The sequence below is a fragment of the Scylla paramamosain genome, chromosome 7, assembly GCF_035594125.1.
Source record: "Scylla paramamosain isolate STU-SP2022 chromosome 7, ASM3559412v1, whole genome shotgun sequence".
In the NCBI taxonomy this organism is placed as follows: domain Eukaryota; kingdom Metazoa; phylum Arthropoda; class Malacostraca; order Decapoda; family Portunidae; genus Scylla; species Scylla paramamosain.
Window position 1 is genome coordinate 19,070,378 of NC_087157.1, and position 23,622 is coordinate 19,093,999.

Consider the following 23,622-nt stretch of genomic DNA (forward strand, 5'->3'; position numbering starts at 1 on the left):
TCTTCCATTCCCTACTGACAGACTGTTTCTTGACTGTTTTACCTTCCTGGGATTTGCTCAATGGACTGATGAGCCCACTAATATTAAAGATAGCAATACATTAGATTTTTTTCTTGTTGCTGAAACAGATCTGGTGATATCTGCCAATGTGTTCCCACCCTTCCCTAATTGTGATCATTGTGTAATTAAATGTTTTCCTGCTCTAGACTGTGCCACTTTATTTTTTTTAGCTCAAAGTCAATGAGTTCCTGTTCACAATTGATTGTGATTTTGAGTTTTCTGCTTTTGTCTGTTAATGAAGTGTATAATTGATTTTTGTCCATAATTTCCTCCTTAGGTAAATCTTTTGCCCCTTGCCTATTTAATCCTCCTCCTCGCAATGCTTCTTATAAGCCTTGGAAATATAAGCTACCTAAAGACTAGACTAATTCAAGAAGCCAAGCCTGGACCACTTATAGAGTTGAAAGCAGAACATGGCAAGAACTCTCAAGAACCTGTTGATGCTCTCCGAGTTTTTGTTGACATCAATTACTGTATTTACCCATGTATTAGACACACCTCTGCATAACACACACCCCTATTTAACCCTGCATTACTTTGCTGGGGTTTCCAAACATGAGTACTCTCCTGGGGTATTTACACACCCCAATACAAAAATGTTTCTAGTGTTACTATTATGTAAAATATAGTCATATTGCTGGTTTAGGATTCATCTACAATCCCTGTTAAACAGTTTGAGTTGCTTATAGTTGGTTGATATTAATACAAAGTAATACAATAAAATAAATTATAAAACTAAGGAAAAATTACCAAAACTTAAATTCAGGTCACATTTATTTTTAAAATACCCACAAGATACACATGTTTGTATGAATTTTTAATATATATGATGAATATTAACATTGAAAAAAATATTACATAATAGGCAAATCTCCCTTACAAAATACATCAAATCAAAGCTTGAACTAAAGATGTAATTATTTATTGAAAGGAAAATTATTATAAATTTAATACATAAACCATAAGCATGGTTTCTTTATCCAAAGCAAACACAAAAATTTTCATGAGTTGAAATAAAAAAAAAAAAAAAAGTGAGCTCATTACATAGGAATAAATTTGTTACATAAACATTTTTTCTTTTCATCAAAAGTAAACAAAAAATATTTCCATGAATTGAAATTGAAAAAAAAAAATGTGAGTTCATTACATACCATTACATTCACTCTGATTCACCACTTACTGCTACATTCTCACAATCTATGCAACTCACAGTCATCTTACTGTGATCCCTGCAAACATGTTTCCTGCATGTGCTACATACTGTTTTCACCTTTCGATCCTTTGACCTGGCACAAAATACACATCTCTTTGCCTGGCATTGTAACAACTGTGAGCTTGTTGAGGATGTTGCATCTGCAATTTCAGGGAACAGCCTTGCAATTTCTGTTCTGAGACCTTTTGGCCTTTTGTTCTGCAGTCTTTTCTTTAGAGTGTCTTCTAATAGCATCATGCATACTTTCTTGATGAATTTGCAGTGCTTGAGTTTATTCTGTGGATTGTGAGCATACAGGACATACGAATTTACACAGACAATGTTCAGCAGAGCAAAGAACACAATTAGAGGCCAACACCAGCTGTTTCTGGAAACGTAATACTTATCCATCATCATGTCAAGCACATCTATTCCTCCTTTGGTTGAATTATAGAACGTGATGATTTGATGCCATATTTGGCTGGTTTACTGGGTGTATATTTCCTAAAGGGACAGTGGCCCCTAAAGGCTACAAGCATTTCATCTATAGTCACAAATTCTGATGGGGTGTTTTTCTTTTTGCAATTTTCCACAAATATCTCAAATATTTGCCTAACTGGGGCAAGCTTATCCACCTTCTTTCTTTTCTCACTTGTTGCTTTGTCATCAAATTATAGACAACATAATAGAAAATGAAAGCAATCCAGTGACGTAGTCAGCCTGAACACCTCGATGCCAGTAGCATCTGCTTTCCAAATATGAGCAAGGTGCAGCCTGCTAACATGATATGTACCAGCTAACATAAGCAGTCCAGTCAATGCCTTCACTTCGAAAACATCAGTGTCTTTTGTTCTGTAGGGCTGAGTATAGTTCCCTTTCTGCATAGCGATCATCGAGTTAGTATGTTCTACTAATAAACCAATTATTTCTGCCGTGATGAAGACTCCCCAAAAGTCTGCAGGAGAATTGGCATTTAGAGCTGGTCCTTTTAGTTCTGGTGTAAATTTGATAACATTGCTAGAAAGGGTATGACATAGCAATTTAGGAACATTCTTCTTCCATCATGTTGTTTTATCTTTTTCCCTTCCATCCATCAATTTTTTGCCTTTTTCTTTTGGGGCTGGTCTGGTAGATCATCTGGGTCTGATTCATAACATTCAAAATCAGGAACATGCAGATCCTCTTCCAGGTAATCTTCTTCACTTTCACTGTTGGAGGCAGGAACATCCCTCCCCACACTTTCTTTGTCTTATGAGCTACTCACTTCTACTTCATCCAACATCTTCTGAATCCTCTTCATTTCTGCATCATAATTCATCTTGTGTCTGAAAAAATGAAAAGATGTTACATTAGCTAGGCTCATAGTTACAAGAATGAAAGAGTAATAAATTGTAAATAAAATAATAAATCCATACATAATGATAAAAAAAAATACTAAAATCAGTAAGCATAGCATTTTATTCCATATTTATATTACAGAGTAGGCTACTGATACATAATATGCACTTATATCTACATATTTTCATTTCCTGATGGGATAAGAGAATATATAAATCATAAATACATACCTTTGTTAGTCTGGGGTGACTGACCACCCCAGAAGGCAAAACAAACATCTAACTCCCAGGAAAACTGAGCCACAACTGTGCCATACTACATGTGACACATGCTTGATGAGTCAGAAGAGTATTGGGAGGGAGAAGAAAAAAAGGTTGCCAACTAGGAATTGTGAGCACTTAAATAAAACTGGGGTGCCAAAACACACCAAGGGAGTAATACAGGGTTAACAAGGATGTTTTGTGGGAAAAAATATATTATGCTTCATCATAAAGTCATGGGAAAAAAAAAAAAAATCTGTGTATTTACCTAGTTGTGGTTTATGGGAGGGGAATAGTCTCAAAGTATCCCATCTCTATATCTATCCAGTTTGGACTTAAAAGCATGGACAGTTATGGCATTGACAACATCTTCACTGAGTTCATTCCATTTGTTCACACTTCTGTGAGAAAAACTATACTTTTTGATGTCTCTTCTACAGTTAACTTTCTTCAACTTCTTATTGTGTCCCCTTGTACTCTGTGTGTCTAAATTTTTAAAACATTCTTTGCCTACATTTTCCATACCATTTATCATTCTATAGATGTTTATTGAATCTCCTCTCTCTCTCCTATTTTCAAGAGTAGGAATTTCCAACACTCATAATCTCTCTTTATAGGTCAACTTACTTAACTCCAGAACCATCTTAGTGACTGCTCTTTGTACTCTTTCTAATTTTATAATATTCCTCTTTATATGAAGAGACCACACCACTGCTGCATATTCCGATCTTGGTCTTGTCATGGAAATCAACAACTTTTTTATCATTCCTTGATCTAAATATTAGAATGCCATTCTTATTCTTTTTACAAATTCATCTTCTTTCCAGTTATTTTATCAATGTGTTTGTCTGGAGTCAAATTTTCAGTAACTGTTACTCTCAAATCTATTTCCTCTTTTGATTTCTGTAACTTCACATCATCCATCTCATAATTATATTGTATTCTTTTCTTATTCTTACCAAACTTCATTACTTTACACTTACTTAAATTGAATTCCATTTGCCAAGATTTACTCCATCTATTTATCTTACATAAATCATCTTGCAGTACCATACAGTCATTTACATTTTCTACCCTTCTCATCAGTTTAGCATCATCTGCAAATAAGTTCATATAACTGTCTATTTCTTCATTTATGTCATTCACATATATTACAAACATTATCAGTCCCAACACTGTGGGACACCACTAATTACTTTCAGCCAAGATCAATTCTGGTTTTGTATTACTGTTCTCATCTCTCTATCATCCAGATAATCTTCCATCCACTCCAGCAGTCTTCTTCCAATTTTTCCATAATTTTTTATCATCCATAGCAATCTTCGTTGTGGTACTTTGTCAAATGCCTTCTTCAAGTCGTCTAAATAGACACCATCCACCCATCTGTCTCTCTCCTGCACAATATCGACTATCCTTGAATAAAAGGACAATAAGTTCATGGAGCATGATCTTCCCCTCCTAAATCCAAATTGACAATTTACCAAAACTTTATCTCTCTCCAAGTGTTCCATCCATCTTTCCTTTATTGTTCTTTTGCATAGTTTTCCTTCAACACTAGTCAAGGACACTGGTCTATAATTTAGTGGATTTTCCTTATTTCCTCCTTTGAATATTGGTGTAATATTTGCTCTCTTCCAATTTTTTGGTACTCTTCCCTGTGATAGTGATGTCACCATTACACTGAATTTTATCACCCAGCTGTTATCTACATTCCTTCAATATCCAGTTTGATACTCCATCTAGATCAGTTGCTTTATTTACATCAAGTTCTTCCATTATCTTAAGTATTTCATTATAACTGACTGGACTGTACTCAGTATATTCCTCACCAACTTACCTCTTCCAGTATCAAACTCCCCTTCCACAGTAAATACTGATCTGAAACTATTATTCATAACCTCTGCATTGTCCTGTGCATTCTTATAGATTTTTCCTTCAATTTTCAATCTTGATACACCTTTCTTCTTCATCTTCTCATTAACATATCTAAAGAATAGTTTGAGTTCATTTATACACTTATCTATTATATCTCTTTCATAGTTTCTTCTCTCCATTCTTATTATCTCAATGTACTTATATCTAGCATCAGTATATTCCTCCCATCTGCTCTCAGTTTTCCTCTTCTTCCATCTATTCCAAACATTTAGCTTACAATTTCTAGCCTCTTTACATTTTGTATTGAACTATTCTTTACCTTTTCTACATCTCGCTTCTCCTTTAGGTACAAATTTCTCCACAGCAGAGTTATATATCCTTATAAATTCATCCCATTTTTCCTGAACATCTGCATCTTCGAAGTCTTCCCAGTCCATGGCAGCAAATTATTTTTTAAATTTTTGAAAATCAGCTTTACTATATTTAAATCTTTTCACCTTATAATTTTCATCAATGATTACATTTTCATTTTTCAGATTAAATTCCATCAACACATGTTCACTTTTACCTAGGGGGCTATCATAGTGTATAGTTTCAATAATTTCCATGTCCTTGGTAAACACTAAACCAAGTCTTGATGGTTTATCTCTTCCACTAAATCTGGTATCACAATCAACCCATTGAATCATCAAGTTTTTTGCCACCTAGTTTAACAGTCTATTACTCCATGAGCTCTTGCTTCCAGTAGTTGTCAATGTCTCCCAATTTATCTCCTTACAATTAAAATCACCAACAATAACTATATCACTACTTTCCTTCACTATTTTTTCAAGACCTTTCAACACATCTACCAACATCTCTTCTTGCTCTTCTTTTTGCCAAGCATTGGTCATAGGTGGCACATGCACTCTTACATAATTCATTATCCTTCCATTTCCACTTCTAATCATGACTTGTAGAACTTCAGACATGTCTTCACTTTTTATTACCTTCTCCACTTTGACACATTTTTTTTGTCAGAATTGTCACTCCACCTCCTCCCTTGTCACTTCTATTTTTCATCCATAAATCATATTTATTATCACCAATGTCAGGAGTTCCTCATTCATTTTTCCATTTTGTCTCACATAATACAGCAACATCTCGTGCGGTTCTGTTTAATAACTCATTTAATTCCATCTTTGTTGACATTAATCCATTTACATTAGTATAACATACCTTACTTACTGCTTGATGTACCATTTCTTTATCCTCATATCTCTTACTCTTCAAAAAAATTCTTCTTCACCTCCATTTGTTTTTGTTTTTTTGTTTAGCCTCATTTACCAGCTCCTTTTGCTTCAACCTTTCAGTCTCATCCATATCCCTGTTTATCCATACATTCTTATATTCTTCATCTCCAGGCAATCTCCAAGACCCATTAATTACTTCCTCTGCTTGTACCTGTGTTGCAAACCTTATTCTTATGGGTCTCATTTTTTCTTCTTCATATTTCCCACTTCTATGGAACTCTTCCACTTGCTTTACTACCTGTCTTCACCTGTCACTTTCTTCAGTAACTTATTCAACAGGTTCTTTTCCTTTTTGTCTCTTTGAATTCTGCTTACTATTTTCTTTTCCTTTAAACCAAATACAATTATTTGTTTATATTTTTCTAGTGTCTCACTAACTTTTTCTCTTCTTTAATAACATTTACCACTTTCTGTCTCAGGTTTTGTTTTTCATTTTCTTGTTGTTCTATTATTTTCTTTAGTGTTTCTTCTTCAAATATAAGTTCATTTAACCACTTATTTTGTCTCATTTCCACATCCTTTACACTTGCCTTCATTTCCTCATTTTCTTTCAGAACAGTTTCTACTTTTTCCTTTATTTGTTTCTTTAAACAGTCATTTTCCACATTTAATTTCTCATTTTTTATCTTCCATCTCAATCAACTTTGCTGTAATTGTCACCAACTCCTTACCAGTCTCCTTCTGGCATTCCTCCAATGCCTTTATTCTCTCCAATAACTTGTCCATCATTTCTTCCATATGCAAAATTTTTCTACACTGCAGTCTATAATTTAGTTCCCTTTCTTCTCCAGTAAAACCCTTCAAATGAACCTCTTGGGGTGCCGTCTTTTGCCATATTTGTTCAAAATGTAAACAAACCAAACCAAACTTTGCTAGAGACGGGATAAGTATACTCACGGTACTGTTTCTTTCTTCCCTATTTACCACCTAGGTATTCCAGGATCTTCATAACATATCTTGTTCCACCATGAGCAATTTGTGTTATTCCGTCCTTCTATATGCAGAGCACTAGAAAAACACGTCCTGTCAGCTCCTCTGCTGCTGTGTGTGTGTGTTAGGTGAGCGGGCCACTGGCCAAGGGACACAAAAATTTTTAATAAAAAGAAAAGCCCACTTGATGCCAATTCCTATACCAATGTCAAATAGAATAATAATAATAATCATAATAAAAAAAAAAGAGTGTCTTGAAACCTCCCTCTTGAAAGAATTCAAGTCATAGGAAGATGGAAATACAGAAGCAGGTAGGGAGTTCCAGAGTTTACCAAAGAGGGATGAATGAATGAGAATACTGATTAACTCATGTATTAGAGAGGTAGACAGAGAAGGAGTGAGAGAAAGAAGGAAGTCTTGTGCAGCAAGGGTACATGAGGAGGGGAGGCACGTAGTTGGTGGTAGAAGATAGCAAGAGCTGCAACACTGCAGCAATGAGAAAAAGGATGAAGACAGTCAGTTAGAGGAGAGGAGTTGACAAGACAAAAAGCTTTTGATTCCACCATCCCTAAAATAGTGGTGTGAGTGGAACCCCTCTCTCCCATACTCCATACATGAACAGATAAGGCCCATGTACAGAGTTAGCAGTTGGGATGGAGGTGGGGGGCAGTAGAAACTGGTAGAGATGATGCAGAACACCTAACTTCATACAAGATGATTTAGCTAGAGATGAGATGTGAGGCTTCTAGTTTAGATTATAAATAAAGGACAGACTAATGATGTTCAGTGTAGAAAAGGGAGACAGTTAAGAGTCACTGAAGAAGAGGGGATAGTTGTCTAGATTGTGTTGAGTTGATAAATGGAGGAAGTGAGTCTCTGAGGCATTGAACAATACTAAGTTTGCTCTGCTCCAATCAGAAATTTTAGAGAGATCAAAAGTCAGGCATTCTCTGGCTTTCCTGCATGAACTGTTTACTTCCTGAAGGGTTGAATGTCTATGAAAAGACATGGAAGAGTATAGGATGGTATCATCAACATAGGAATGGATAGGACAAGAAGTTTGGTTTAGAAGATCATTGATGAATAATAGGAAGAGAGTGGGTGACAGGACAGAACCCTGAGGAACACCACTGTTAATAGATTTAGGAGAAGAACAATGACTATCTACCACAGTAGCAACAGAACGGTCAGAAAAGAAACTTGAGATGAAGTTACAGAGAGAAGGATAGAAACCGTAGGAGGGTAGTTTGGAAATCAAAGCTTTGTGCCAGATTCTATCAAAAGTTTTTGATATGTCTAAGGCAACAGCAAAAGTTTCACCAAATTCTCTAAGAGTGTGTGTTCTGTCCTCACATCTGGTGTGATGAAGCAATGGGGCTGTACAGTACTACCATCACATCTAAAACCATGGGTGTGCATATATGTGTTTTGTTCTCTCTCTCTCTCTCTCTCTCTCTCTCTCTCTCTCTCTCTCTCTCTCTCTCTCTCTCTCTCTCTCTCTCTCTCTCTCTCTCTCTCTCTCTCTCTCTCTCCCATCCTTCCCTCCCCATTCTCTCCCTCTCCCTTTCCTGATCACCACCCCTTTTCCTGACCCTCATCTCCCTTTTCTGACCTCCTCCCCATTTCCTCACTCCTTCCATCCATCTATCCTACTCAGCCACCCACCCACCCACCCACCCACCCACTTTCCTTTAACTCTGTGTGTGTGTGTGTGTGTGTGTGTGTGTATTTACCTAGTTTTATTATACAGGGTTCGAGCAGGGCTCATAGTGTCCTGTCTCCATATCTATATTTATCCAGAATTTCCTTAAATTTATGCACATTTGGTGCTGTAACAGCCTCCTCATTTAGACTATTCCAGATATCCAGTTCTATGTGGAAAACTGTACTTCTTGACGTCTCTCAAACACTGACTCTTCCTGATCTTCTCTGAGTGCCCTCTCGTCCATCCAGCTTTATCTTCTTCCAGCAACACCAGTTCCTGCTTGTCTGTCTCCTCAATGTGGTTAACTATTTTATACATTGTTATTAGATCTCCTCTTTCTCTTCTAACCTGCAAAGTTGGTAGTCCAATTTCCTTCAACCTCTCTTTGTATGTTAGGTTTCTCAGCTCCAGTACCATCCTTGTAGCTGCCCTCTGAATTCTTTCCAACTTCTTTATGTCTTTCTTCATGTGCGGAGACCACACCACTGCTACATATTCCAGCCTGGGACATAGCATAGTGGCTATAATTTTTTTCATCATAGTCTTATCATTGTAATGAAATGCCACCCTAATATTTATGCCATTCTGGGGTTAGGGTATCCTGAAATACCACTCCTAGATCTTTTTCCTCCTTACTCCTCATTATTACTTCCTCCCCCATTTTATAGTCCCATGCAGGTCTTTTACTCTTTCCCAATTCCATCACATGGCATTTCTTAGCATTGAATTCCAATTTTCACTTCTTGCTCCACCCATAAATTTTGACAATATTTCTTTGCAACTCTATACAATCAATGTGGCTCTTTATTACTCTTAGCAATTTTGCATCATCAGCAAACAGATTAATATAACTGGTAAAATCCTCCTGCATATCACTGATGTATATTTGGAACATAATGGGTGCTAACACTGACCTCTGTGGTATTCCACTTGTTACATTACCCCAACTTGAACAGGTGTTCCTGATCACAGTTCTCATTTCTCTGTCCTTTAAGTAGTCTCTCATCCATTTTAGCATTGTCCCTCTCAGTCCTTTTATATGTTTAATCTTCCACAATAGTCTTTTATGTGGAACTTTATCAAAAGCTTTTTTGATGTCCAAATACACTGCATCTACCCACCCATCTCTGTTTTGTACTTCATCTATTACTCTTGTATGTGTGTGTGTGTGTGTGTGTGTGTGTGTGTGTGTGACTGACTCTCTCTCTCTCTCTCTTTGTGTGTGTGTGTGGGTGTGAGAGAGAGAGAGAGAGAGAGAGAGAGAGAGAGAGAGAGAGAGAGAGAGAGAGAGAAGGAAGAGGAGAAAAGGGAAGGGGGAGAAGAGAAGAGAAGGGAAGGGAAGAGAAGGGAAGGGAAGGAGAGAGAGAGAGAGAGAGAGAGAGAGAGAGAGAGAGAGAGAGAGAGAGAGAGAGAGAGAGAGAGAGAGAATTTTATTACTAGTAACAATATTTGTGCTTAGTGTATTACTGCTTTAACCCATTTGTGCTGCTCGTTGTGTCAACACAACACGAAACAAGCTATAACATGATGTTGAGCTACACTGAAAGGACAACATGCTGCATCCTGTAGCTGCTTCTGTTGCCAGTAGACATCCAGAACTCCCAGTGGAAGATCCATATGATTTCTGACATCTCACCATTTTAGGGGAAAAGTCAGTGAAAAAAGCTCCACTTTCTGAAAAACGATGTCTTCATCAAAAAGGAGATGAGTAAAGAAAATCATTATCAAATATTTGTTCATATCTATTTCACAGTAATCTTCTGTTTCTTTTGATGAAGGAACCCTTTTCAACGAAGTTTTATTTGATAGGATGCTGATGACAGTTGTGTAAAAAAATTACAAAGAAAAGTTGCGCTAATGCAACCATCGGCACCTAGCTGTTCATCAATGTTGTGCTAATGCAAGCATCAGCACCGGCTTCTTCATTGATGTAGTTATTTTGCAATGCATAGTATCTTTTTTGCACATGTAATTGCAGTGAATAGATATATACGTGTAGCCTAGCATTGTTTTTTGACAGCATACATGTTGTGTACACAAATTTTACGCAATATATTTTCTCTTTTTTTTTTTCAGAAAAGTGAAGTTGAACAACATTCTAGACGAGCTAGAGAAACCTACCATGTCTGACGAGAGTGAAGTTAGTGATGAAGATGAACCCAGTGGAATGGTAAAACAAACTGAAGTACATGACCTTTACATCATACCTGCAAATGATGGTGCTGTGACAGTGAAGATTCTGGCAAAGAAGAAAGCGTGGATATCTCTTATCTTCCTTCAACACAATTAACTGCTTTGGCAGTGATAGAATCTTTAGAGTCACAAGATAATGCAGATGAGTGTGCTGAAGGACAAGAATCCCAGAAAAAGAAAATAATAAAACTCAGAAAATGGAAAGCACAAGATCTCCCAGAAAAGAGAAATGTCCCATGTTATCCACGCAAACCATCAGTTGCTGATATTCCGCATAAGCCTAGTCAGACATTTGAGCTTTTCTTGGATGTATTAGCAATTGACCACCTACTGAAACAAACTGTGAACTAAGCTATCCAGAATGGTAAACATTCATTCACGTTAACAAGTGATGAAATGAAAACCTTCAAAGGAATTTTGTTGGTGCCAGGGTACTGTTGTGTTCCACATCGCAGACTGCATTTGCAGAGACAGCCAGATGTCTACAATGAGCTTATTGCTGACTCCATGCATCAGGATCGCTTTGATGAGATAATGAAGTTCTTTCATGCTGCAGACAACACAAAGCTTCCCAAAAATGACAAGTATGGCAGAGTTTCTCTGTTCATGGAAATCCTGAATGATAACTTTCTCAAATACAGGGAAGTATTTGGGCCAAGTAATATCTCTATTGATGAGTCAATGATCCCCTATTTTGGTCGATATCTGACTAAGCAGTTCATTCATGGAAAGCCTGTGCGATGGGGTTATAAAGCATGGGTTGCAGCTGATCCAAATGGTTATGTTTTTGATATATCTGTTTTATCAAGGCAAAGATGGTGCTAAGAATAAGGGTTATGCAGCTTATGGACTTGGTGGGAAAGTTGTTCTTGATGTTTTGGATGTTACAGAAAAATATTATCCAATAAAGAAGTTATCCCTTTACTTTGATAACTTCTTTACATCACTCAAACTTATCGAAAAAATCAAAAGCGGGGACCATGATGCTACTGGCACACTAAGAAAAAACCGAATTGAAAAATGCCCATTTACTAATCCTGCAAAGTTTATGAAATTACCTAGGGAATCTGAAGAACATTTTTGTGATGCTGAATCAGGAATAATTGCAGCACACTGGCATGATAATGGCATTGTTACCATTGCATCATCTGAGTATGGTGTATCACCAGTAGTGAAGGCTGAACATTATGTTGCTTCTCAAAAGAAACGTATGAATGTTTTGATGCCAAATGCCATCCATCAGTATAATTGGAAAATGAGTGGTGTTGATAGACTAGATCAAAATATTGCACAGTACTGGCTTTTAATTCGTGGGAAAAAGTGGTACATTCCAATCGCCACTTACCTGATTACAGTATGTGTAAATAATGCCTGGATTTTTGCAAGGGAAGGAGGGTACAAAGAGGATATGTTGTCATTCATATGTGCTGCTGCTACTGAATGGCTACAGAATCATGGCAAAAAGCCAAATAACCCAGAAAGATCACAATCAGTTCTCAGTGTTGCAGGTATATCTGCACAAATATGGTATGATAATGTTGGGCATCACATTGTGAAGACAGATCCTCCAAGGTGCTGTTGTTGTCAGTTATGTAACACTCAGACTGTATTCATATGCAAGAAATGTAAAGTATACCTGCATCAAAAGTGTTCAGTACAGTATCATACCATGTAGGCCAGCGGAATCCTATGAAAATGTATCTAGGTTGTACTATTTCTTTTTCAATAACTATATTATAGCTCTCTCTCTCTCTCTCTCTCTCTCTCTCTCTCTCTCTCTCTCTCTCTCTCTCTCTCTCTCTCTCAGGGGTTCTAATCACTGGTTTTCTTTCATTTATAGTGAAGTAATTCTCATATTTCTTTTTTAGTGAAGAAATTATTATCATGTATCAGAAGTGAAATGTATCTGTTTTTTTCAATTTTTCTTCCTTGCCAAGAATTGTATCCTAGGACCCTCCTTTGACTTTTTTATGTTTCCCATAGTGCCCATATATGTTCAAATCAAGGGTTTTTTCTTTCTCATGTTTTTGTTAGTACATGCTAACAGTTGCGTTTACGCAACATGTAATGTGGTTGGACCGCCACTTGTTGCATTTGTGCAACAACAGATTTTTTGCAATAAAATGTAAGAAATTGCACATATGGAGTTTTTTTTATCAAATTTCTGCAGTTTCCTTTCACATTATGCATATAGGAAAGCAGCAACATGAAATTCTAACTTTCATTTTTTATCGGCTTAAATGGGTTAACTCCACACCAGTAGGCCTAGGCATCTGTACTACCACTGCACTAGATGCACAGTAATTATTAGAAACTTGTTTTCAAGAAAAAAGTGTCTAATGCACTGGCAAATATGGTAAATATTTATTTACTTTTCTCAGTGGAAGGGCTTTGTTGGAAACATTAATTTCTAACAGGTATATGATAAATGGTGACAGGCATTGTCATGAAATGAAGTTTAACAACCCATCTTAAACAGTGGGTTTTTAATCAGCTAGGGTCTGGGCCTCAAGAAGAACAGAACTCTGGACCCAAGTTTTTATAAGCACATTCCCAGTGTGGCTCATGCAGTTACACTTAAGGGTGAGTAGCAGTCACTCCAGCTACCACACAAAAAAGTTGCTGCACTCCACTCAACTTACTACTCCAGGTGGGCATTCCAGTCAACATTCCAGCTAAGTACTCTGACCAGTCTCAGGCCTGTGCACTATTAGGTACTTAGTTAAGCTTAGGTCTGCCACTAACATACTATAACTTGGGCTTGCCATCAATGCATATTGATGCCAAGTTCCCAAATGTGTATCGCTTGCCACACTTCCACAAGGAGAGCTACATTTCCACTTCATAGGTGTTTCACTGATTGATTTTTTTGGTAATATCATACACATAACATACACAATACACAATTCTTAAGTATGTCATTGTGTAGATCTCTTAATTTATATTTTGTATGTTAATTCCCACAAATGTACACCACAAATTTGTATTACGGAAAAATGTTTTTTATTTTAAAACATTTATTGAAAATTCAAGAAACGAGCAAAGTAGTGTTTTTTTTGACAGAATTTATTCAATAAAGCCTCTTTCAGCATCAACCACATCATCACAATCAGATCGTCTCAAATTGAGAGGATAAGAATTTTACAATACCAGGAGACAAATTTTGAAATGCCTGGCAGATTCTCTACCTCAGCTCAGCTTCATTGTTATGGGTAGTCTTTTTAGTGATCCTTTTAACTCCTCCTCCGTACAAAATAGTCAAAGGGATTGTAGTCAGGTTAGTTTGGAGGCAACATACCTGGGGTAACATGGTAAAAAAAAAATGATCCTCAAGCAACTTCTGATTTTTCCTGGCCTTGTGTGCTGATGCAGAATCTTGCTAGAACATGTATTGTCTTCTGCAGCAACTTCTAAGGCTTGATTATGGTTGCTAGAACCTCTTGGTTCTTTTTTGGTTCTATTTTGGTTCACTCTCAGGCCTTCTTTAATGATGTGTGTGGCATAACATGCCTGTCACTGCTGACAACACCAAAGACCACAATGTGAACAGAAAACTTTGTTTTCATGACTCTGGGCACATCTTTAGGACACATAGCCTATTGATCTATTGTTCTGCTTGTTGTGCACTCATCCTGGCAAAAGATTTTCTCATCAGAAAAGAAAAAAAAAAAAAAACTTGCTGTTTACAAGATTTGTTTTTGTCATTTCAGTGAGCAGTCCCATCCACATTTTGTGGAGTTATTGCAAGGATCTTCAGTCAGAATGCTTTCAGAATGGCACAAACACAGAAATTTCAAGGATTGAGATGGAGAGATCAGTGTCATTGAGTTGCTGCACATACAAAATTAAATTGCCACTCTTCACTCCTCAATTGCATGTCTCTGGTAGTCATGACCTCCACATCAAGGTCAGGATCTACTAACAGCTTCCTAATTCTCTGGACTGTCCTCAGTGGCAACTTCAACTATGATGACATTGTTGGTCATCCCAGTTCAGATGGAGTAAACTATCACCTTCCTTCTGCACTCCTCAGGCAACTCATAACCATTTGTTCTGTTTGGGATCTGCATTCTTTGAAGCCTAAGTGTAAACTGAAAATCCTGAATCAATAGTGTGGATGCAGAAAATCTAGTTCTATCTGGATTTTTCCAGTTAAAACACAGCAATTCTACTTTCGCATCCTGTATCTTTTCAATTAGTAGGTGTTCTTGTTCATTTTAAATTTCCTAAATCCATCTCATGTTCATGTTCATCCAACTCCATTGTGTCTTCATAGCACTTGCTCTGAAATGACAAGCAAAATATCCTTTAGATAGGACATCTCAAGGCCAGGGATTTAAAATTTTGGTGCCTGTTAATGCCAGAGGCAAAAGGTATCTCAATTGATTGTGATCCAGATGGTGTCTCAGCTGATCAAGAGGCAGAGGATGTGACAGATGCTTGAGAGATGGTGATCACAAACTGGTGTTGCGAGTTTGTGGCCTGATTGTGGGAGGGACATGCAGAACCACAGTACTTGGAACATAGCCTGAAGTGCCAAAAATAAAAGAATATTATCAGTCATATTACAAGAGAGAGAGAGAGAGAGAGAGAGAGAGAGAGAGAGAGACTACATGGCCACCCCCAAACAAGAAAAGATAATTAAAGTGACCAACAGGTTCCCCAAAATTTATTGCAAGTGCATAAATAGAGCTAAAATTATATTTCTAAGACAGCAGATAATCAATGGAATTATTCTGTATATTCCTAATATACAGAATATATATAATTGTATATAATTGTATTCCTGTATATTTGTTTTTAGTTAGGCAAATATCTTATGACTTTTCTGATCATGTGAAATAGTTTTCAATTAAAACTTTTGACTACATTTTTCCGTTTGTTTCCTTTTAAGGGTCTTTATTGTACTTATTACTTCTGTTTTGTCAGATAAAAAAATATTACAGAAAATACTTACTTCCTGGTCTGTCAGTTCCCAGAATACTGAAGAGTCTAACTCTTGAGAAATGATGGTGAACACAGTAGCTGTGTTCACATTATCCATCTTCTTGTTTGGAGATCCCTCATCTGTCTTCATGCATTGTCTCTTGTCTGTATTATATTTCTTCTTGGCTCTGGCAAATGTGAAGAGAATTATTAATATTTAAACATTCACAGATAAATCTGGATTAAACTTTCAAAATAATACCTAAATAATCCATGCACTATTAAATATGTATTTACCTAGTTGTGAGATACAGGATAAAAGCCACACTAGATTTATGCTATCCCATCTCCATATTGACTTATCCAAATTTTCTTTAAATTTATGAACTGTCTTGGCACACACAGTCTCATCAATAAGTTAATTCCACACTGCTATGCTTCTGTGAGAAAAGCCATGTTCCTTAATGTCTGTTCTGCAAACACTCCTTTTCAATTTTCTTCCATGTCCTCTGGTACCTCTCGTATCTGGTATCACAAGGTCATCCTTGTCCAACTTTTCCATCCCTTCCAGTATTCTATATAGTGCTATTAAATCACCTCTTTCATTTTTTCCAGTGTAGTCAGACCCAATCTCTTCAACCTCTCTATAACTATACCCTCTTAGGCTTGTAGGGATTTTTGCTGCAGCTCTCTGAATTCTTTCTAGCTTTCTGATATCCTTCTTCATACTTGGTGACCAAACTAATCTTGGACATATCATTGTTATCAGTTTTTTTTATCATATCTTCACCAATAAAGGTGAGTGCCATCTTGATGTTTCTCAGCATATTATATGTTTCTCCAGTGATCTTGTTAATATGCTCTGCAAACAACAGTTTATTAGAATTGGTTAATCCCAGATTTTTCTTCTGTTCTTAAAGTAATTTTCTCATTTCCCAAATAGTAGTTGTCTTCTGTTCTTTTTGCACTCTTTCCAAACTTCACCACACTGCATTTCTTGTCATTAAACTCCATGTTCCATCTCAACAACCATTCATTTATCTTAATTAAGTCTTGATTCAGACTTTCAGTCTTTTTATTTGTTACTTTTCTCATAATCTTAGCATCATCAGCAAAGAGGCTTATGTAGCTTGTCACTCCTCTTGTCATGTCATTTACATATACAGTAAAATCCCTTTCATCCGGCATTTGAGTATCCAGCAGCTTCAAGTATCTGGCACATTTTTCCCTGAGCCTTAAAATCAATAAAAAATCAGTGTGTACTCATAAAATCAATTAAAATTCCCACGCGAGGCATACTTTGTCTCCTCGCCACCAGAGCGCACTGCTTCGCGCCACCCGCGGCCCACTGCACTGTGTTTACTCAGTGACTCAGTCCTGCGTGCGCACTGTTTATCGCCTGACGCCTTCATAATGCTAAAGTTGTAGAAAAGAGGAAGCATGTTGTGCTTACACTTAAGCAGAAGGTAGACATTTGTCGATGATTAGAGAGAGGTGAAAGCAGACTGCAACTAATGGCGGAATATGGTGTGGGCTCATCAACTATTTATGACATTAAATCCCAAACGAAAAAGTTGCGGGATTACATGAAAGCCACTGACACCCCAAAGGCAGCGGAAAATCATCACACACTGCAGTATCATCGTGGTGAAATGATGGACAAAGTATTATACAAGTGATTCAGCTTGAAAAGATCAGAAGGAGTCACAATTACAGGCCCAATGCTACAACTGTGTGTAGGTGAGTGTGAGGTGGCAGTGCGGGTGGCGACGCACAGCACGGCGATCAGCTGATCTTTGTTGTGATAAGATGCGTGAGTGTAGGGTGGTGATTGTGGACATAATTTCACTTCTATTCAAGTATCCGGCAATATTCAAGTATCCGGCATGTCGGTGGTCCTGTGGATGCCGGATAAGAGGGATTTTACTGTATTGCAAACATAAATGGTGCTACTAATGATAATTGTAGAACTTATTTCAACTGTGATTACTGTCCTCATTTCTCTGTCTGTCAAAAAGTCAGTCATCCATTTTTAATAATGATCCTCCCAGTCCTATATTTTTCAATTTCCATATTAGCCTTTTGTATGGTACTTTATCAAATGCTTTTGTTAGGTCCAGGTATATGCAGTCAGCGCGTCTGTCTGTCTCTTGCACTATGTCCATTACTTTTGAGAAGAAGCTTATCAGATTGTTACACAAGATCATCCTTCTCTAAATCTGAATTGTCTCTTTGTTATCACATTGTTGTCTTCCAGGTATTTCACCTATCTGCTCTTGATGATGATCTTTTCATAAATCTATGATGCCACACTTGATCTATACTGGTCTATGATCTAATTTGTCTTTTTTACTTCCAGTTTTGCGATTTGGGGTAATATCCACCCATTTCCAATCTTTAGGTACTCTTCCTTCCAGCAGGGTGGCACTGATTATATTGTGTATCACTTTGGCTAGTTGTGAACAGCACTCCTTTAGAATCCAGTTCAACACACCATCAGGTCCAATTGCTTTCCTTACATCCAGCTCTTCCAACAATCTCTACTTCTGATGATAATGTTATTACCTCTTTCAGACTATTCTCATTTTCTATTGTTATCTTTTCTTCCCTAAAATCATTTTCCTTAGTAAACACTGAGTGGAAGTATCTGTTGAATACTTCTGCCATCTCTACTGGGCCTCTGACTGTTTTCTTCTCCAACTTTTTACTCTGCTGATGTCTTCTTTAATCTTCAATTTTCCATTGATAAATCTATAAAACAGTTTTGGTAGATCTTTACATTCATCCACAACATTCTTTTCATAATTCTTCAGCTCATCTCAGCGTATTTTGACATATTCGTTCCTATTTCTCATATAATTAGTCTACAAGTAAATTTTTATTTTCCCTCCACTTGTTCCATGCTTTTCTCTCTCCAGTCTAATTTTAGCACATCTCTTATTATACCAATTCTTCTTAAATATGTTCTTCATTGATTTCTTAGTGACCCATTTCTCCACTCCTTTATTATAAATATCCAGGAAGGTGGTCCACTTTTCTTCTATGTCGCCTGTTTGAAATACTTTGTTCCAATCCACTTCATCAAAATTCTTCATAACTTCTCCAAAATTTGTCTTACTATAGTTCAACCATTCTCTCTTGTGGTCTTCTTTTCTTGTACTGATGTTTTCATCCATTACTAAGAACTGAATCAATGCATAATCACCTTTTCCTATTGGGTTTTTGTGTTTTAAATCCTCTACTATGACTTGTTCCTTGGTAAAATTTGACTGAGTCTTGATGGTGTCATTTTCTCTGAATCTCGTGTCTTCTTTAATCCACTACGCAAGAATATTTGCAATAGCCAACTCCTGTAATTTGTTCCTCCATGATGACTTGCTACTTTCTGTGGTCAAACTTTCCCAAGATACCTCTTTACAATTAATGCCTAAAGACCTGAGGGGGGTGGGGGAAATTTGACTGACCACCAGGACCACAGCTTGAACTTAAAACATCTAAAATAGCCTGTTTTTGCATGTTTATTTCTCTTAACCTACAATGAACAAGTGAATGAAAACTGTACTCTCCCCACAATCAACTCTTTCGAATGGCCTCATCTGGAAGTCTGTTGGTGCCATGGTTACGGAGATATCATGAGTTGAATGAGGTGGTGTCAGTGTACAGTGAGTGTGGCTCAGCCCACTTGTCTGATTGGCTTGCCCCGGCTGTGGCTAGGGGAAAAAGAAAACAGGTGCTCTACATTTTCCATACACCCCCTACCTGGGTATTTTCTCTGCCCCCGTGCATTACAATAGCTGATAGTGTGGTTAGCATGGTATGAGCGTGGGGAGTGAAGGTAAGGAAATTTAGCAAGTGAGCTGAATCAGACGCCCTGGAATCACATTCCTGGCCATGACGGAGCCTAGCTGTAGACTGATAACCCTTGCTGTCTGACTTGAAATCAGTGTAGTCATAGCCCGGGCTAGCAAATTGGGCAGAAAATGGCATAATTTGGCTTTATTTTAGCAAAGACATCATTCAATGTCTCCAGTCCTATAGCGGCAGGATGATGATCAACGTCCTCAGTTCTTTAGGGGGTTAAAGTCTTCCATCACTAGTACATTTTAATTTTCTTCAAGCAGCTTGGATAAACATACCCTTGTATCTTCCAGTATTCTCTTGTATTCTCTCTCTCCCCAAGAGTTGGAATAAGGGGGAATATAAGTCACTACAGTATGTGGCATCTTCCCAGATTTCTTTTTAAGCTTACTTTCATTATTTCTGGCTCCCCCTCTCCACATGTAGTAGACTCCACCATCAAATCTTTTCCAACTAGGGGCATCACATCTCCACCCTCCTTACTTTTTCTATTTCTCATCCAGAGGTTGTATTTTCCATCTCTAATATTTAAAATGTCCACATCATTCACCAGTTTTGTTTCAACATTTCCCATGATATCCATGATACCCATGATATTCTTTTGAACAATCTTTACTTCCAACACTGCTGACATCAAACCAGTTATGTTTGCATGTGCCACTTTTAATCCTCCCCCTCTGCATTGTCCTCTCTCCTGTACCACTTTCTCACCCTCATGTCTATGGCCCTCCAACAGAACCTCTTCTTCTCCACTCCTAATCTTTCTTATTTTTTTTTTCATTTGTTTCTCTTCTTAATTAATTTATAGTGGCTCTCTCTTCTCTGGTCTTATCTTTTTTATCCATATTTGTATATACTCTTCAACTCTGGCCAATTTCCAAGCTTTACCTATTATTTCTTCAGCTGCTGCTTGTAATCTAAACCTTATTTTAGTGGGATGCTGTCTACCCTCAACATATCTGCCCAATCTTCAAATTTCTTCAATCTCTTCTGCCAGCTCCTTGTCTTCTTGTATTGTTTTCACCATTTTATCCACTCACCTCTTTTCCTTCTTTACCCTTTCTTGCCTCTGTGGTACACACTCCTCCTTTAAAGCAAATACCACTACAGTCTTTTTCCTATCTACTGTGTCTCTCACCAAGTTTTCTCTCTGCTTGATCACTTTAGCAACCTTTTCTGTTGGTATGCTGACATTTACCTTAGTTTGCTCTTCCACAATCCTCCTAAAGTTGATCTTCTTTTCCTTCTATTCCTTCTTCCAAATTCCCTGCTTTACATTTAACTCATCAACCTTGTCTTCATGCTCCATTGTTTTCTTCTCATATAGTGCTAATTTTGTGTGTAAATCATCATACACATCTTTCTAAACTCCCTTCTCAGTAGTCAAAATTTCAACCATTCTTTCCATCTTTTCCATCCTTACTTACATCTCTCGCATTTCACTCTCCAGCTCAATAAAACTTCTTCCCAACAAGCTCTCTCCAGTTCTTCTCTCATCCCCACCAAAACCAGAAAAATCCCAGTCTTTCCTTCAGAACAGTCCCTGTTGGAGGTGTAGGGGCTGAGGTTCCCTGCTCATTATGGCAGTCATCACACTTTCCCTAAAACATTTTTGGAGACAGGACAGCAGCAAATAACACTAGTGTGACTCCCACCACCAAGGACAGCTCTCAGTGATGTAAACAGCAGGATATTAGCAGCGGCATCTGTTGTTATCCTCACACATCTATTGTGTGTGTGTGTGTGTGTGTGTGTGTATTTACCTAGTTGTATTTACTACCTATTTGTGTTTTACAGGAAAAGAGCTATGCTCATGCTGTCCTGTCTCCATATCTATAAGCATCCAGCTTAACTTTAAATTAATGAATATTTGTTGCTTGTACCACTGTTTCATCTAAGTTGTTCCATATTTCTATGCTTCTATTTGGGAAACCACATTTCTTGACATCTCTTCTACTTGCTGTTTTCCTCAATTTCACTCCATGTCCTCTTGTATCTCTTGAGTCCCACACAAATAAGTCTTCTTTGTCAACTTGATCCTTACCCTTTAAAGCTCTGTATATAGCAATCAGGTCCCCTCTTTCTCTTCTCTCTTGTAATGATGGAAGCTTCAATCTCCTTAATCTTTCTTCATTGGTTAAATCTCTCAAACTTGGTACCAGTTTGGTTGCAGCTCTCTGGATCCTTTCTATTTTCCTTATTTCCTTTTTATCATGGGGTGACCAAACAGTTTTGGTCGAATCACATATTCCATCAACTTTTTCATCATCTCTTCATCCATGTAAGCACTTGCCCCCTTTCATCTTTCTTAGTAACTCATAGGTTTCCCCAACATGTTGTTTACATGTTTTTCTGGCGATAAATTATCACTTATTGTAATTCCCAAGTCTTTTTTTTTCTTTGGTTTTCTTAATTTCCACTTCTCCCACAGTGTAGGACCTTGTCAATCTTTTGCTTTTTCCTAATTCCATCACCTTGCATTTCTTTGCATTAAATTCCATTTCCCATTTCTTACTCCATTTATATATCTTATTTAGATCTTTCTGTAATATTTCACAATTCATATTGTTTTCCACTCTTTTCAATAATTTTGCATCGTCTGCAAACATATTTATATAACTGTCAACCTCATCCACCATATTGTTGACATATGCCAGAAACATTACGGGAGCTAAACAGCCCCCAAGAGTTATATATCCTTATAAATTCATCCCATTTTTCCTGAACATCAGCATCTTCGGAGTCTTTCCAGTCCATGGCAGCAAATTATTTTTTTTTAATTTTTGAAAATCAGCTTTACTATACTTAAATCTTTTCACCTTATAATTTTCATCAATGATTACATTTTCATTTTTCAGATTAAATTCCATCAACACATGTTCACTTTTACCTAGGGGGCTATCATAGTGTATAGTTTCAATAATTTCCATGTCCTTGGTAAACACTAAACCAAGTCTTGATGGTTTATCTCTTCCATTAAATCTGGTATCACAATCAACCCATTGAATCATTAAGTTTTTCGCCGCCTAGTTTAACAGTCTATTACTCCATGAGCTCTCGCTTCCAGTAGTTGTCAATGTCTCCCAATTTATCTCCTTACAATTAAAATCACCAACAATAACTATATCACTACTTTCCTTCACTATTTTTTCAAGACCTTTCAACACATCTACCAATATCTCTTCTTGCTCTTCTTTTTGCCAAGCATTGGTCATAGGTGGCACATGCACTCTTACATAATTCATTATCCTTCCATTTCCACTTCTAATCATGACTTGTAGAACTTCAGACATGTCTTCACTTTTATTACCTTCTCCACTTTGCCACATTTTTTTTTTTCAGAATTGTCACTCCACCTCCTCCCTTGTCACTTCTATTTTTCATCCATAAATCATATTTATTATCACCAATGTCAGGAGTCCCCCATTCATTTTTCCATTTTGTCTCACATAATACAGCAACATCTGGTGTGGTTCTGTTTAATAACTCATTTAATTCCATCTTTGTTGACATTAATCCATTTACATTAGTATAACATACCTCACTTACAGCTTGATGTACCATTTCTTTATCCTTATATCTCTTACTCTTCAGAAGACTTCTCCACCTCCATTCGTTTTTTTTTTTTTTTGTTTAGCCTTATTTACCAGCTCCTTTTGCTTCAACCTTTCAGTCTTATCTATATCCCTGTTTATCCATACATTCTTATATTCTTCATCTCCAGGCAATCTCCAAGACCCATTAATTACTTCTGCTTGTACCTGTGTTGCAAACCTTATTCTTATGGATCTCATTTTTTCTTCTTCATGTATCCCAATTCTATGGACTCTTCCACTTACTTTAATACCTGACTGTCTTCACCTGTCACTTTCTTCAGTAACTTATTCAACAGGTTCTTTTCCTTTTCCTCTCTTTTAATTCTGCTTACTATTTTCTTTTCCTTTAATCCAAATACAATTACTTGTTTATATTTTTCTACAGTGTCTCACTAAC

The 23,622-nt window shown here is 37.1% G+C and overlaps 1 long non-coding RNA gene across 2 annotated transcripts in view; it reads right to left on the minus strand.

The window, feature by feature from the left end:
- Window positions 1–2,088: 2,088 nt before the first annotated feature.
- The window catches only part of LOC135102183 (uncharacterized), an 87,690-nt gene continuing 66,156 nt past the window's right edge, over window positions 2,089–23,622 (minus strand). Inside the window, exons 3-4 of one of the 2 annotated variants that reach the window (XR_010269577.1) lie at window positions 15,803–15,959; window positions 2,089–2,577 (exon numbers count right to left, since the gene is read on the minus strand). This is a non-coding gene — a long non-coding RNA (uncharacterized LOC135102183). Of the gene's footprint in view, window positions 2,578–14,634; window positions 15,374–15,802; window positions 15,960–23,622 lie in introns of those variants that run through there. The other variant, XR_010269576.1, reaches the window with a different exon arrangement.